This window comes from Arvicanthis niloticus, chromosome 11 (assembly GCF_011762505.2).
Source record: "Arvicanthis niloticus isolate mArvNil1 chromosome 11, mArvNil1.pat.X, whole genome shotgun sequence".
Taxonomy (NCBI): Eukaryota; Metazoa; Chordata; class Mammalia; order Rodentia; family Muridae; genus Arvicanthis; species Arvicanthis niloticus.
Genome location: NC_047668.1, coordinates 54,787,500 through 54,802,109, shown reverse-complemented (window position 1 = coordinate 54,802,109; position 14,610 = coordinate 54,787,500). Strand labels below are relative to the sequence as shown.

The following is a 14,610-nucleotide window of genomic DNA, read 5'->3' as shown; positions in this document are numbered from 1 at the left end:
TGAAATGCTGGCAGTCATGAGATTCTTGAAGGCAGTGACCTCGTAGTACCCACTTAAACCCTGCCGTCAAGGATACTGAAGGCCGCCACGTGTGCCCTCCAGCTTAGATCTTGCCTTCCCATGTTTAGTATTCGTGTGTGTGCTATGGGGCAAGCCACTTGACCTCTCAGAGCACGGCGGCCCTCGTTCACTGCAGTGTTGCTGTGAGAACTAGAAATTAAGTGTAACTATCCCTCCATCGAGATCCAATCAGCTGCAGACTGTGTCTGCATTCAGCGTATGCACACTTCACCATCGTTTACTAAATCTAACAACTACTTAGGTGGTGTTAAAATTATATTTCTGGATTATAAGTCATCTAGAGACTACTTATTTTGTAGTTATGTACTTATTTAGTGTGTGAGGGTAAGGGGGTGTTTGTGAGCCTATGGAAATTAGAGGACAGTTTACAGTAGGTGGTTCTTGTCTTCTGCCATGTGTATTCGAGCGATTGAACCCAGGCCATCAGCCTTGGCTGCAAGCACCTTATCCCCAGTGAGTCATCTTGCCAGCCTGAGAATGTCTAAAGTATACAGGAGACTGTGTAAACATCTAGAGAAATATTAGGCCACGTGTTAATAAACTACCGGAGCACCCTCAGATTTTAGCACCTTTCGGAGATAACCGGATGACAGCATATAAAACACACGGTCTGAGCTCAAAATCAAAAGACTGAAAGGGTGAGTAGGTCACATAGTCATCATGTAACAAACGTGTTGTAAGAAAATACCACGAGAAAGGAAGAGATCAGGAAGCTGGTGAGCTCTCACTGCCCTAGGATAGCCACCATCAGCTGCGCATGCAGACCGGCTTTCATGCACCCCGTGCAAATGCACACACACAAGGTTCACTCTAATTTTGGGGTTATTTTTGGTTGTCGTTGTTAAGATTTATTTTATTTTTAAATTATGTGTATATACATGTACATGCCTTGAATTCCTGAGCCATTTCTCTAGCCCTAGGTTCACTGTTTTAATGGTTAATATTGTTTCTTTAAAAAAAAAAAAAAAAAAAAAAAAGAATCTCCTCTTTATGACCCAGTGAACATGACCACCTTCACCCTGAAGTAACTAGTGGGGTCTTGGTCCCTATTCTCCCTGCATGTCAATGTATGTGCATATAGGTATGGGGGTAGATAATCTTTGTTGTTGCTTATAGCAGGGTACTTATTCTGCTCCATTGTATTCACAGTGAATCTCAGTCTGCTACAGTTGCTCCTGTGTGAAAATGGACAGTTTGCCTTTGTATGCAGTTGTCACAGGTGCTTGTATCGGGTTTCTGTTTTAGTGAAATACAGCTCAGTCTGGTAGAGATCTTATTTACATATATGACAGTCAAAGAGATGATAACCGCCTCAGTTTATCCAACTGTGGCCTACTGATGGGCCTCCCATCTGCTTCCGGTTGTTTGAGCTTGACCACCAGCAGCCTTGCTGTGGCCATCTCTGTAGCTGTCTCTTCAGGTTCCAGTGGCTTTCTTTCTGTGCTTAAGGTCCTAGGGGTAGAGCCATGGGTCTTTCAGAAATTATTTTTTTAGTATTTTATTTCTTTTTGTTGTATGTGTATTGGTGTTTGAGGGTGTAACATTCCTTGGAACAGGAGTTGCAGACAGTTGTGAGCTGCCATGTGGTTGCTGGGAATTGAACTCAGGACCCTTGGAAGAGCAACCAGTGCTCTTAACTGCTGAGCCATCTCTGCAACTCCCTTTCAGAAATCTTAATAAAGATCTTTCCTGACTTTTCCAGAAAGGTGCAACACTTTATATCTCCATCATCAGCATCTTTCCGAATCCTGATCCCACACTCTCAACTCCTGGTTATATCAGGAATCACCTCATTGTTACCAGTGCTCTCATGCCCTTGACTGCTGAAGAGGTTGGACATTTAGATCCACTTCTGTCCAAGGGTTTCATTGCTGTGAAGAGACACCATGACCAAGGCAACTCTTATAAAATCAAACATTTCAAGGGGCTGGCTTACAGGTTCAACAGTTTAGTCCATTATCATCATGGTTTGAAGCATGAGTGTGCAGGCAGACATGGTGCTGAAAAAGCCAGGAGTTCTATGTCCTGATCTTCAGGCATCCAGGAGTCTGTCTTCCAGGCACCCAGGAGGCAGGCATTTAGGAGGAGGGTCTCTTCCTCACTGAGTGCATCTTGAGCATAAAACTTCAAAGCCACATAAAACTTCACCCACAGTGATGAACTTCCTCCTCCAAGGCCACACATTCCAACAAGGCCACACCTACTCCAACAAGGCCACACCTCCTAATAGAAGCACTTCCCATGGGCCAAGCATATTCAGACCACCACAGCTCCACTGTGCCTTGTCTCATACCTCTTCTCTTGTTTGCCTGTGCTGTTCCGATCAGTGTGTAAGAGCCCAGAGCTGTCACATGGACAGCAGATGTTTACCAAGGCCATTTAAATCGTTTATTTAGTGACTTTATTTCGTAGCATTCAGTTTCTTTTCCTGTGGCAGTGATAAAGTACTCTGACAAAAGGAACGAGGGAGAAACTGTTTGAGTTCACAATTCAAGGTCAGGGACATCAAGGTGGTTGCAACCTGAAGCAGCTGGTCACTTCCCAACTGTAGTCATAAGCAAGCAATAAATGTGTTTGCTGTTTCTTTTCTCTATTTGTACAGCTCAGCATCTCCACCCAGGGAAGTGGAGCCACAGACCCATTTCCCAGGTTCTTAACCTGTGGGTCTCGACCCCCACAGGGGCCCCATATCAGATAATCCTGCATATCAGATATTTACATTATGATTCGTAACAGTAGCAAAATTGCAGTTATGAAGTAGCAATGAAATAACTTTATGGTCCGGGGTCACCACAACATGAGGAACTGTATTAAAGGGTCACAGCATTAGGAAGGTTGAGAACCACTGCTCTAGATTGTCAAATTGACAGTTAACCCTAGCAGTCACAGGTATCTTTTACTTTATCACATTAAAAAAAAGTGTACAGTATTAGAGGGTTGTCCTGCCCTTGATGGCTTAGGTTGTTGTTTCATGGTTGCACGCCTTCTAGTATTTTTACTGTTTTGTGTTTTACATTCAGATGAATTCCAGATGGATCACAGACTCCCTGTATACTATAAGGTGGGATGCAAATTTAAAATCCTTCTTGAAGAATAGCCAGTCATGCCCCTGTGAGTGGATTACATCATTTTACCCTTTGAGTGAAATATCACTTCTGTCAGAGTGCATCGGCGTCTGTTGCCAAGCACCCCGCTCTCCACTCTGACTACAGAGACTTGGCACTGTGTACTTTTATACTATACTTTTATACTATGGTAGTCATCTTTAACAATCTCCCATGTTAAACACACCCTAGAATATTTCTGTAGAGTATTTATTTTCCATGTTTTGAGGGTCCCCGCCCCCCCCCTTGGAAGCCTATCCATCTAACACTTGAATAATTCTGTTCCACAGTTAGAATTTTTACTTGAGGTGGCTTTTTAGAGAACTTTTCAGGATTTTATTATTTTGACTACTTGCCTTTGGGGGGGGGGGCGGGTTTGTTGATGTGAAGAATGGTGTTCCATAATCATGAATTTCCCTTGTTTTGTGGAACCCCAGGAGAGCACAGCCTATAAGCTCCTGACAGGTTCATGTACCCTGTTTGCTAGGACTGTGTTTATGTCCTTCAGTACCTCAGCATCTTTGTCAGAACGATCAGCCCTCCACAGGAGGTTCTGTTCCTAGGCTTTCTTGTGTGTCTTGCCATGTTTGTTGACTCTCACACTGGTACCACACTGCCTGACCCTGTAGCTTTATAGTAAGTCTTGAAACCAGCATCCCTTCCTAGTCAGTCATCACTAGCTACAGTTGGCCCACTGGGACTTTGATTGCAATGGGGTAAATCTAGTGATCCACCTGGGGAGAACTGACTCCTTGCAAGGAAATCTTTTTAATCCCCCAAAGCATTGTGTTCCATTTCGGTTTTCTTGAATCTCAAGTTCAAATACTCTAACTTTTTGTTGTATAGATTTTACATATATCCTGTTAAATGTGTCTCTTTAAATGATGGAAGGGGGACAGCTGAGAAGAGCACCTGTGATGGAAGGGGGCAGCTGGGAAGAACACCTTTGATGGGAGGGGGACAGCTGGGTAGAGCACCTGTGATGGGAGGGGGACAGCTGAGAACACCTGTGATGGAAGGGGGCAGCTGGGAACAGCACCTGTGATGGGAGGGGGACAGCTGGGAAGAACACCTTTGATGGGAGGGGGACAGCTGGGTAGAGCACCTGTGATGGGAGGGGGACAGCTGAGAACACCTGTGATGGAAGGGGGCAGCTGGGAACAGCACCTGTGATGGGAGGGGGACAGCTGAGAAGAACACCTTTGATGGGAGGGGGACAGCTGAGAACACCTGTGATGGGAGGGGGACAGCTGGGGAGAGCACCTTTGATGGGAGGGGGACAGCTGAGAAGAGCACCTGTGATGGGAGGGGGGACAGCTGGGGAGAGCACCTGTGATGGGAGGGGGACAGCTGGGGAGAGCACCTGTGATGGTGAGTGGGGTTGGGGGGGGTACAGCTGGGAAGAACACCTGTGATGGGAGGGGGACAGCTGGTAGATAACCCAGGCAGGTGTGTGGTGTGAAAACAGGTGTGTCATCAGCATGGTGATGATGGCTTGGGTGAAGGGAGGGAGGGAGGCAAGCAGCTGAGTCAGGAAAGAGAGCCAACAGAAGTTCCCCCAGAGAGATGGGCAGGCCTCATCTTCCCACAGGAGGGAATGGCACCAACGAGGCAGTGCATGTCACCTCACAGGAAATAAGACACTAGGGGCCATGTACAGACCCAGGTCAGGAAATCAGCACGGAACTAGGGATCTGGGTTCTGGCTGTCAGGATAAGAATTGCAGCAGTATATCAGGACTTGTCTAGCAGCAGGCGTCCCAGTCTGGACTCTCAGTGTGTTGGATTCTAAACTTGTCCTTAGCCTCAGTCCAGGATGTTCTGGAGGTCAGAAAGCAGTTGCCCGGGACCAGGCACCAAGAAGACAGGCCAACTCTTCTGGGAAGTCGAGGTGGAGGTGGATAAACACTTATTGATAAGAAAGACTCAGAGTGTCTGGCCATTGGTTCAGTGCTACATGTCTCCCTGCAGGGCAGTGGGAGAGAGGACGTGGATGTTTGGTATGGGTGAATATCACATGCAGACAGCCACACCTCTACCCCACACTGTACTGGCTTTCAAGGTACAACACGTTCATCTCGTCTGATGAAGCATGTTCATGCTCAACACAAGTTCATAACCCTGCCCTTGGCTGGGAGGGAAGGCTCTGGAACACTGTAAGGTGGTTCCCCTTTTCAGACTAGGGTACACTAAGAAAAGCCTTAGAACTCCATTCTATTACCTCTTCCACCGTTTGTTCAAGGAAGGCAGCAGCCAGGTAGGCTGGCTCCCTGGGCAGATTTGGTGCCTGTTTTGCTGCTATGTAAGAAGATGCCACTTGTACAGGGGGGGCGGGGGGGAGTCAGGAAGCACAATGGAGAAAGGGGGCCACTTGCTACTGCTTGCCGAGATGGCTCTATCATTTTTCTCTTTCACTGAAGATGATGTCTTATTGCTAGCTCAGTCCCAGGGCCAGGCAGGATGAGGGTGACTTTCACCAAGCTGGGGACACTGGAACTAGAGCCGTGTGGAGGCGGAGCATGATGCTTATGGGGGCTAGCAAGATACCAAAGTAGACGTTTCCAGTAGGCTCCTCATATTGTGGTGACCCCCAACCATAAAAGTATTTTGTTGCTACGTCATACCTGTAATCTTGCTACCGAGTGGTGTTTCAGCTCCCAAAACCATCAGAAATATGGGTTCTCCGGTGGTCCAGACCCACAGGGAGAGAACTACTGTAACATGCCATTTGCTATCCAAGCTCATTGTTAAATAGGAATACAGGAGGCCAGGGTAGCTTTCCGGGAACTTGCCTGCCCTGCCACAAATGTCTGCTACCTGTGTTTTTGGGCTACTGTGCTCTAGCCAAAGCTATTGCTGATCCCACAACCATGTTGTTGTAGGAATGCCTTCAAAACCAAGTAGTGAAGCAAGGCGGTGTCCACTGCAACAATGCCTCCCCATATGTGTAATTTTCATATAATTTGCTATGTATATTATATATGTAATTTTTAAGGATTATTTTGAGAGGGGTCCCACGTTACCCTCAACTGTCCTCAAACTCACTATGTCCCCTAGAATGGCCTTGAACTTCTGACCCTCTTGCCTGTTTCCCCTGAGCATTGGTATCAGATGCATGTGCTACCACGCCTAGTTTTGTGCAATCCTGAGGGTCAAACCCACAGCTTTCTGCATGAGCTCCTCCCAGTTAATGGTATCCCCAGTTCTCAGTCTTTATTTTTAAACTTCAGATGTTTTAGTTAGCATTCAAAATAATGTTTTCATTATGACATTTCCATACTTTTTCTATGACACTTGAATCATTTTTCTTTGTTCATATTCACACCTGTTACTCTCTCTTGCCCATCCTCCCCCTTCCATGTTATATGTGTGTGCATTAAAATGAGTGTGTGCATACATACATGCATGTGTGTGCATGTGTATGTGCATGTGCATTCCTCTCTGTGAGTGTGCGTGTGTGCGTGAGCGTGTGCGTGTGCGTGTGCATGTGTGTGTGTGTGTGTGTGTAGCTTGGACAGTCTTGAACTTGCTGTGTAGCTCTGACTGACCTCAAGCTCATGATCCACTCATATCTGTCACCCAAGTGCTGGGATTTCAGACGCGTGTCCCCATGCCTGTTGAAATGCTTGCTTTTGTCACACGCTCTGGGCATTGTTCCTTTTCCTCTGTGCCATTATGACAGGTGTAAAATGTAAGCTCGTCTTGATTTGCATTTTCTTGAATATTAATAAAGGTGAACATCTTTTCATTTCCTTATTAGCCACATGTATTCCCCTCTCCCAAGAGCTTGGCTGCTCATATTCTGCACCCATTTTCTCTATTGGCGTATTCCTGTCCCTCTGAAGATTTAGCAAGCAGTCCTATAAATTGCAAATGTTGGTCCTTGATTACATGTTGGAAACATGCCTGGGCCAGTTTTGATTCACTTTTATGGAAAGTAATTTGTTATATCTTTTGTGGTATTACAGTTTCCCAGTATCATACAGTCTTAGCTAAACCAATCTTATTTTTCTGTTTTTGGGCTATGCAGTGAAAATCTCAAGTTTATAAATAATACACTCTATGGTTTCTTCTGGTCCACTTTATTTTTTTTTATGTAAAATTTAATATAACGATGTCACTTCTTTGCTCAAGACATTGATTGGCAAACCTTCCTGACGCTCTCAGAGTCTTGACTACCCTCTCTCAAGCATCAGAAGATATGGTTCCCGCCCTTTACATTCCCACACATGACATGCACCAGCTGTTAAAAGCACCAAATGGCCTCAAGGGCTTCTGTCTGGAATTCCCTTGCTTAACCTAACCTCTCCAGTCCCTGGAAGCTGAACAACCACCAAGTTTTAACTCAGAAGGATTTCTGAGAGAGGGGCCCTCCACTCCTGTCAGAGCTAAGTGTGTGCCCACCTTTCTCAGGGCTGACATGCCTCATCTGGCTCCCATCTCAATAGGAAATATCTGACTGCAGTTCTTCCTACTATAAACTTCTGACTGGCAATGCTCTCTGTCACTTTGTATGGTGACACCATCGGGTATGCAGCCACCTTGTGTGTTGCTTTTTGTTCTACTATGATAAAAATACCCAAAAGAAGCAGAGGAAAGGAACATTTGTTTGGACTCACGGATGTTGTGCATGAGGGGAAGGGCATGGAGGAGTGTGTGGCAGTGGAACACGGGGCTGCACACTCTCGACTCACAGATCAGGAAGCCAGATGCTCAGGCTGTCACCTTCAAGGCCCACCTCACAGTGACCCAGATCTCTAGAAGTTCCTGCTCCAAAAGGTTCCACAACTTCCCAAAATGGCGCCACCATCATGGATACCAGGGGCGAGGTATCCATAGCCACAGAGTGGGGCGGGGAGGATCAGATCATGGGGGGGGGGTTCCATCAACCCCCCTGCCTCTGTCATCTGGATTGCAATTTAGCAGGCTCAGTATTAGAGCAGTGTAGAGATCCAGGCACCAATTAGAATGTAACTATGTAAGAGCAGTGTCATTGTTGAGGGAAGCATTAGGGATTGTGCCTGAGTGCCATGGGGCAGATGAGGCCCGTGCATTTACTAGACAGAAATGGGTTAAAAATGCTTGAGCGCCTTGCTGGGCTTGAGGTGTCCCCTAAACATTCCACATGAGAGGATCTCCGTGTCAGCCCAATAGCACCACCCAGACCTTTGATTTTTATATAATTGTTTACACTTACTCCTCCTCTTGCCTCTTCTCACAAAGCATGTGACCTTGCCCGGTCATTATCAGTCAAGTGAAATTAGCATACATCCAAGGCCAGCCTCGAGGCAGGTTTCCTGAGATGCCAGTCTACTCTCAGTAGAAGCCAGCTCTCTGTTCTCTGCCACCTCCTTACCCTCATGGGTTAGTTGCCGTCCCGTGACTGATCTAAGGGATTTCAAGAAAGAAAGTAGAATGCAGCTTTAAAAAAAAAATGTATTTTAAAAAATTGTACATATTTCATTTTTGAGACAGACCCTGTATGTACAGCCCAGATGTCCTGACCATTCTTTCCCTAAAAAACATTTGATTCCTTTCTTGCTCTGCTGCTTCGTTTTCCATTCTGTGGGACACTTAAGTCAGCGCACCCTTGGCCCTGACTGCCATAGAACCATGGAACCAGCTAAAGAGCCAAAGATTTCATCCATGACCATATACTGGCATCTGTGCTAGCTGCTGCTGACATCCTGTGAGCTGTGGTCTCTCAGAGTCTCTACTGTTGGCTCTGAACTCCCAGACTTTGCTCCCTGTCTTGAAGCAGCTTCCTCATCCCTGTCCCACCTCTTAGCCCCAAGACAAACATTCTTGCCACCCCAGCTCACACCTGCTTCTTAAGAGGTTGAGAGAATGCATGCTGTGGTCCTCTGCTGAGTCCTTGACCACTGGCCCACAGGACTCTCTGTCCATTTCTGTTGGCTGTTCTTATGGCCAACGTGCAGAGCACCGCCATGCCAACATATCCATCCTTCAGCCAGCATGTAGTTAGCAACTTTATTTCTCTCAGAAGGATAAAGTGAATTCAGTAAGGCTCAACTATCAAGGGGCTGCAGCCTGGTTCCTAGGAATTCGCTCAGCTCTCCTCAGCCATAGCAAGTGTAAAACCCAAATGAAAAGGACCTCACCAATCCGTGGAGAACTGCAGACGCACCCCAAATCACTCACGAGAAACACAACTTGATGCAAATTGCAAGAGGTTTACTGGCTAGCCAGGGCTGTCTTTCCTTCAAGCCCGCGCAGGGGCAGCGGAATTCAGCAGCAGAACAAAAGAAGTTTACAGCTTTTAAGGGGGCATCTACAAACCAGGTGGGGGTGGAGTTAGGGAAGAGGGAAGGCTGAGAGTGGAGTTAGGGAAGGGGGAAGGAGGGAGAACAGGTCACTAGGTCATGGATACATTTGATCTCAAATTCCTAAGATGCATGGTGTGTCACTTTATAATTGGCTATTTCGAAGTAGTTTCACACTATATATCATGAGCTCCAGTTCAGGGGGGTCAGGCTTATCTCAAACTTTTAGCATCCTGGCACCAACTGTCTCAGGGCTGTTAGTTCAAAGCCCGGCCAAGCTAATCTCGGGCCCATAGCATCCTGACACCATGAATCTTAAGATTTGTTTAGTTAGGGCCATCTGTTCAAATGGTCAGCTAATTTCCTGGGACTGAGGCAACACAGTGTTTGACTTACAGGTTTTTATGTCTTTGCTTTAAAAGTAGGGTTCAGGGGATCAACTTATGATTTTTCTATCTTTCATTCCCCAATTTTTTTTCTTTTATGTAAGTTTCTAATCTTAGAATCTTAATTCGTAGCATCACTAGATTCATCTGCAAGCCCCGGTGACGTATAGACTGATATTGTTGTCTGAGTATCAATATTTGTACTGTGTTCACCCTTTCTCTGAGAAAAGCTACAGATTGATCTAGGAAGCAGGGTCCTAGAGGGAGTAATAGGAGGAGAACAAGGAGGGGCCCCATCTGGGAGGATACCAGTGGGGATTGGCAATGTCAGCTTTTAAATCCTTAGCAATCATCATTTTCTTAGCCCAAACCACTTTCTGGAGCAAGAGGACAATAAAACATTTGTTAGGCTCAAGTTGCTAATTTTTTCTCAGGCAGGGTAGCTGATAAGGTCCTTTTAACTCAGGCTGACATTAGTTCTCAGGAAGAAGGAAGTCTTGGCTCCCAGCATCTCTTTTTTAAACAATTTTAAGGAGACTGGTCTGAGAAAGCAGACATTTGTAAATCTCATTGATACATGAGCGGGCATTAACCAGAGGGGGGAAGATTGACCTGATCCTCCCATTATCATTAGAAATAGTGTCTTTTGGGGGAGGAGAGGGTTAAATGTCTCATGGGCTTCATAGGATATTGAGGGTCCTAGTCAGCAGCTTTGAGACACAAGAAATTAACACCAACCTCTATGCAATCAGGTTTGCTTCACGGGGGACTCAGATGTGGACAATTTGGGTCCTCCCCCTGCAGTACTTCGTCACACACCCCTTGCAGGTACCCACGCTGTGTTTATGTCATGTGAACCAGCGTGCATAGATCTGAGTTCTATGCAGTTCTTAAAGGAGATAGGTCAACGCAAGTCTCAGCCAAGTCTCTATCAGCCAGATCAAGTCTATAATAATATACTTGTAGAGGTTTAGATGCCAAGGAGTCAATTTGTTGTTTTACAAGGCCAGTGAGTCTGTTACAGGCCCAAGGGCTGAAAGTCAAAAGGAGAAGGAGACGACTACAGAGCCCAGGATGGAAGGGAGAAGGCTGGTAAGCCAAGGAGAGGCGGAGAACCAGTTTTTTAAGCCACCCTCCCACTCATTCTCACTATTTCTTTTGTCATTTTGATCTCTCTCTGATCTTAGCTATATTATCTCTAACTACCCCAGTATGGTCAGTATAAAAACAGCAATCCTCCTTGAGGACAGAACATAGTCCCTTGCTGAAGGAAGGCCAGATCTAGCCCTCTGTGTGTGTGTGGGGGGGGGGGGGGGAACCACTTCAGACAGCAAAACAAAGCATTTTTTCAGATTAGTGATGTCAATCTCTAGCTGCTCGATGTCCTTGTCAATGGCCCCTCGAAGTTCTGAGTGGTAGAAGTCCTGAAGCTGGCATCAGAATTAGAACTTCCAACAGCAGATATCACGGGTGGCCTTATTTTATCTGGAAAGGAAAAAGAAGGGAATTCTCAGGGAGATCTCTCTTCCCTGGATGTCAATTGTTATTTATCTTATCTATAGTTAGGTCTGGCTTTGTGGAAGTATCTATTTGTTTCACTAATTTTTCTGGCAGCCATCTATAGTTGTGCTTCTTTGGTATCAAACAGACATATCAATCCTCAGTCCCATATGAGAACTGGGTCTGAGTCATTCCATTTAAAGGTAAGAAGGTCCTTCCACATAACTGTTACATAGTTTTTATTGGTCTCGGGGTGCCAAAGGCATTCAGCAGCAGATTTGCCATGTGCAACCAGATTTGGAAAATTGAGAACACACAAGGCATGATAAAGAATATCCCTAGGGAACCCCTTCAGGGTGTATAACTACTCCTCTTTTGGTTTTTCAAAAGTTGATGTTTCAGTGTTCCTTGTAAGAACCAGGGCAAAAGCACTAGTAGCCGCTCCTCCCACTCTCAGATAGTTATGAAGGTATTATTTTAAAGTTCCATAGTATCTGTTTCACAATACCTTGTATTTGAGGATTATAAGGAATTCCAGTAATATGGGTAATATTAGATTGTCAACAAAACATCTCAAATGTCTGACTATAATAGCCAGTTTCCATCTATCTTAATCTGATATGGAACACCAAGCATAGAAAGATAATGTAGGCAATAACTAATTACATTTTTAGTTGTTTTTCCTGTTAAAGCAGTTGTAACTAGAAAGCCTGAAAAGGTGTCAAGTCACATGTACATGTTAATTTTCTAAAATCAGAAATGAGTAACATCCACTTGTCATAATTGATTAGGCATAGGTTCTCAAGTATTAACACCATTATGAAAAAAAAAAATTGAGGTCACTGAGAACAAGTTTTTGTAATTTGACTTATATACTCTCTAGAAATATCAAGTTACTGTCTCAAGCCATTATAATTAAACATGTGTAACAATAACCAAGCAACAGCACCTTTGGAGCAGATCTCTGCAGATCCATGAAGATATAATATCTTGTGGTGATGCTATATAGACAAATAGATGGCTTCTTAGTTCTAATGATGATCCTATAAGAATTTCTAAAATTATATCAATGATGATTAAGCTCTTCTGTAACTGGACTGTTATTAGGCAATGGATGTCCAGCCAGACAATCACTCCCAATGGACGTGCATGTAAACATTCTCTGTTGCAAACTTCCACCTCATCCCATGATTTGACCCAAGGTGTGAGCCTGTGATGAACCCTGTCACGTGTGATTATGTATTCTGAAAGATATACAAGCACTGAGGACAAAGAGATGACAGGCAGATACAATGGAGAGATAGGATAGAATTTTTCACCTATCTCCACTTACGGTATATGTTTTCCTTTTCTCCACTTAGGATCTTTCCACTTCTCTCCCTAAACAGCTTTCCTAGGAAACTTTTCACACTTAGTAATAAACTCTACAACAACTTCTTCTAAATGTCTTTTCTTTCTGCAACCTGAGACTAGCAGGCATAGTTAGAACCCAGCAGTTCCTGATGAGATAGAACAAAGGCTGTTTATTTAATCCTTGGCTGTTTTCAGGATGTGTTAAATTGAAGAAATTGCACTTTCTGGCTTCAGAGGATCAGAGAAAGCAGGCCAGCCACAGTGGTATAGTAACTTAGACAAGTAAACTTTTTTTATTTAGCAACTTTAAATATCTCCTAAAACAAGGTCCTAACCCCTGCCAAGGCTCTTCCCCCTCCACTGTCTCAAGAAGAACTAACAAGAAGAAGGAAGAATGTCTATAATCTGCCTAGTATATAAATCTGTTGTGACATTTTCCTGGGATCCAGGCAATCCAGCATGAGCTTTCAAATGTCTTATAAAATTAAGGAAAAGTACATGTTTCTTAAATTAAACTGTATTTGTAAAATTTGAGAATTAGCAATATCTAAATACGGAACAATTTCAAGCAATTATAAACCATGAGCTATATTACTGGCTACGAGTATAGGAATTGAAAGCTTCATTCCTCAGCATTTCAAACAGTGGCTACAGCACGTAACTTAATTATTTGTGCTGAAGCAGGGGGAAACTGAAGAGGATCCAATTACATATACTGTCTTCCCATTAGATGAGCCGTTTGTAAATAGAGTATATACACTATAGGCTGCATGTGTAAATTTATAAGAAATATAAAAGCATGTATAGAAAAATTGTAACAACTTGTCTTTTGGATAATGATTACAAAATTTGTCTAGAAAGTTGGTCATATGATAGGCCAAATATCAGTATTCTTTAATAACCAATTTAATTGCTCTTTGGAATAAGGAACAGTTCATTAAGTTCTTCTCAAAATACTTTTGTAACCCTGACCTACAAGTCTGTATTAACACAGCAACAGCTTTAAAACAGGGTGTTAAAACTTTCTTTGGAGATAAAGAAATATGAATCTATATTAATGGTCCCTTTTCCCAAAGAACTGTTGTGAAACAGCCAACAATTGACCAGTCTGTATAATGTATCTATTGATAACTAACAGCTTCCTCTACTTTCTGCAAAGCTATTTCTCCTTCATCAGTTAATTGTCAAGGGGAATTAAGATTTGCATCTCCCTTGAGAACATCAAACAGAGGCTTAAGTCCTCCTCTGGTGAGCCTAAGGTGAGCTGTTATCTAATTAGCATCTCCTAGAAGCTTCTGAAATCATTTAAAGTAAGTAAACTATCTTTTCTTTTTTTTGAATTTTCTGTGCCACAATTCGTTTAGGAATATAACTGGTGTCTCAAGTATTGAAAAGATATTGCTTTTGAATGTTTTCTGGAGCAACAAGCACTCCCCAAAATTTTAAAGCTCGTTTTATGAGAACAAAGACTTGCATTGAAACTCCTTTCAGAGAGCTATTAACCATTTCTTGAGGCAAAACTTTCTAATAATATCTCCTTTTCAATCTTGGTGAGGCTAAATTTGCCTCCGTCACTGTATCAAATAAAGTTGGCAGCAGGCCTGTACTGTGCCACAGCTGTTTTTATTTCTTATTACTTTTGCAATCATCTCCACCTGTTCGATCCTCTTCTCAACCATAAACATGGGTGAGTCAAAAATTCAATGGAATACTGGCAATTTATATTTTTAAGTTTCTTTTGCAATATTAGAGTATAACCATAACTTTGGGAAACAAAACCAATTTTTAACAATGTAAACAATCTATTTTTTTTTTTAATTAACAGCAAGTACATTACTTTTATCTTACATAGTTCGGCTGCCAGTTTTTATATCTGAATGTATGATAGTGCAGCTTTTAATAT

The 14,610-nt window shown here is 43.6% G+C and overlaps 1 protein-coding gene across 2 annotated transcripts in view; it reads left to right on the top strand.

The window, feature by feature from the left end:
- Dpysl5 (dihydropyrimidinase like 5) overlaps positions 1-14,610 on the top strand; it is an 84,157-nt gene that overhangs the window by 12,752 nt on the left and 56,795 nt on the right. The window contains exon 1 of one of the 2 annotated variants that reach the window (XM_076942187.1): positions 13,968-14,017. The exons of the other annotated variant lie outside the window; for it this stretch is intronic. The gene's annotated coding sequence lies outside the window, so the exon portion shown is untranslated. Of the gene's footprint in view, positions 1-13,967; positions 14,018-14,610 lie in introns of those variants that run through there. 2 annotated transcript variants of the gene reach the window in all.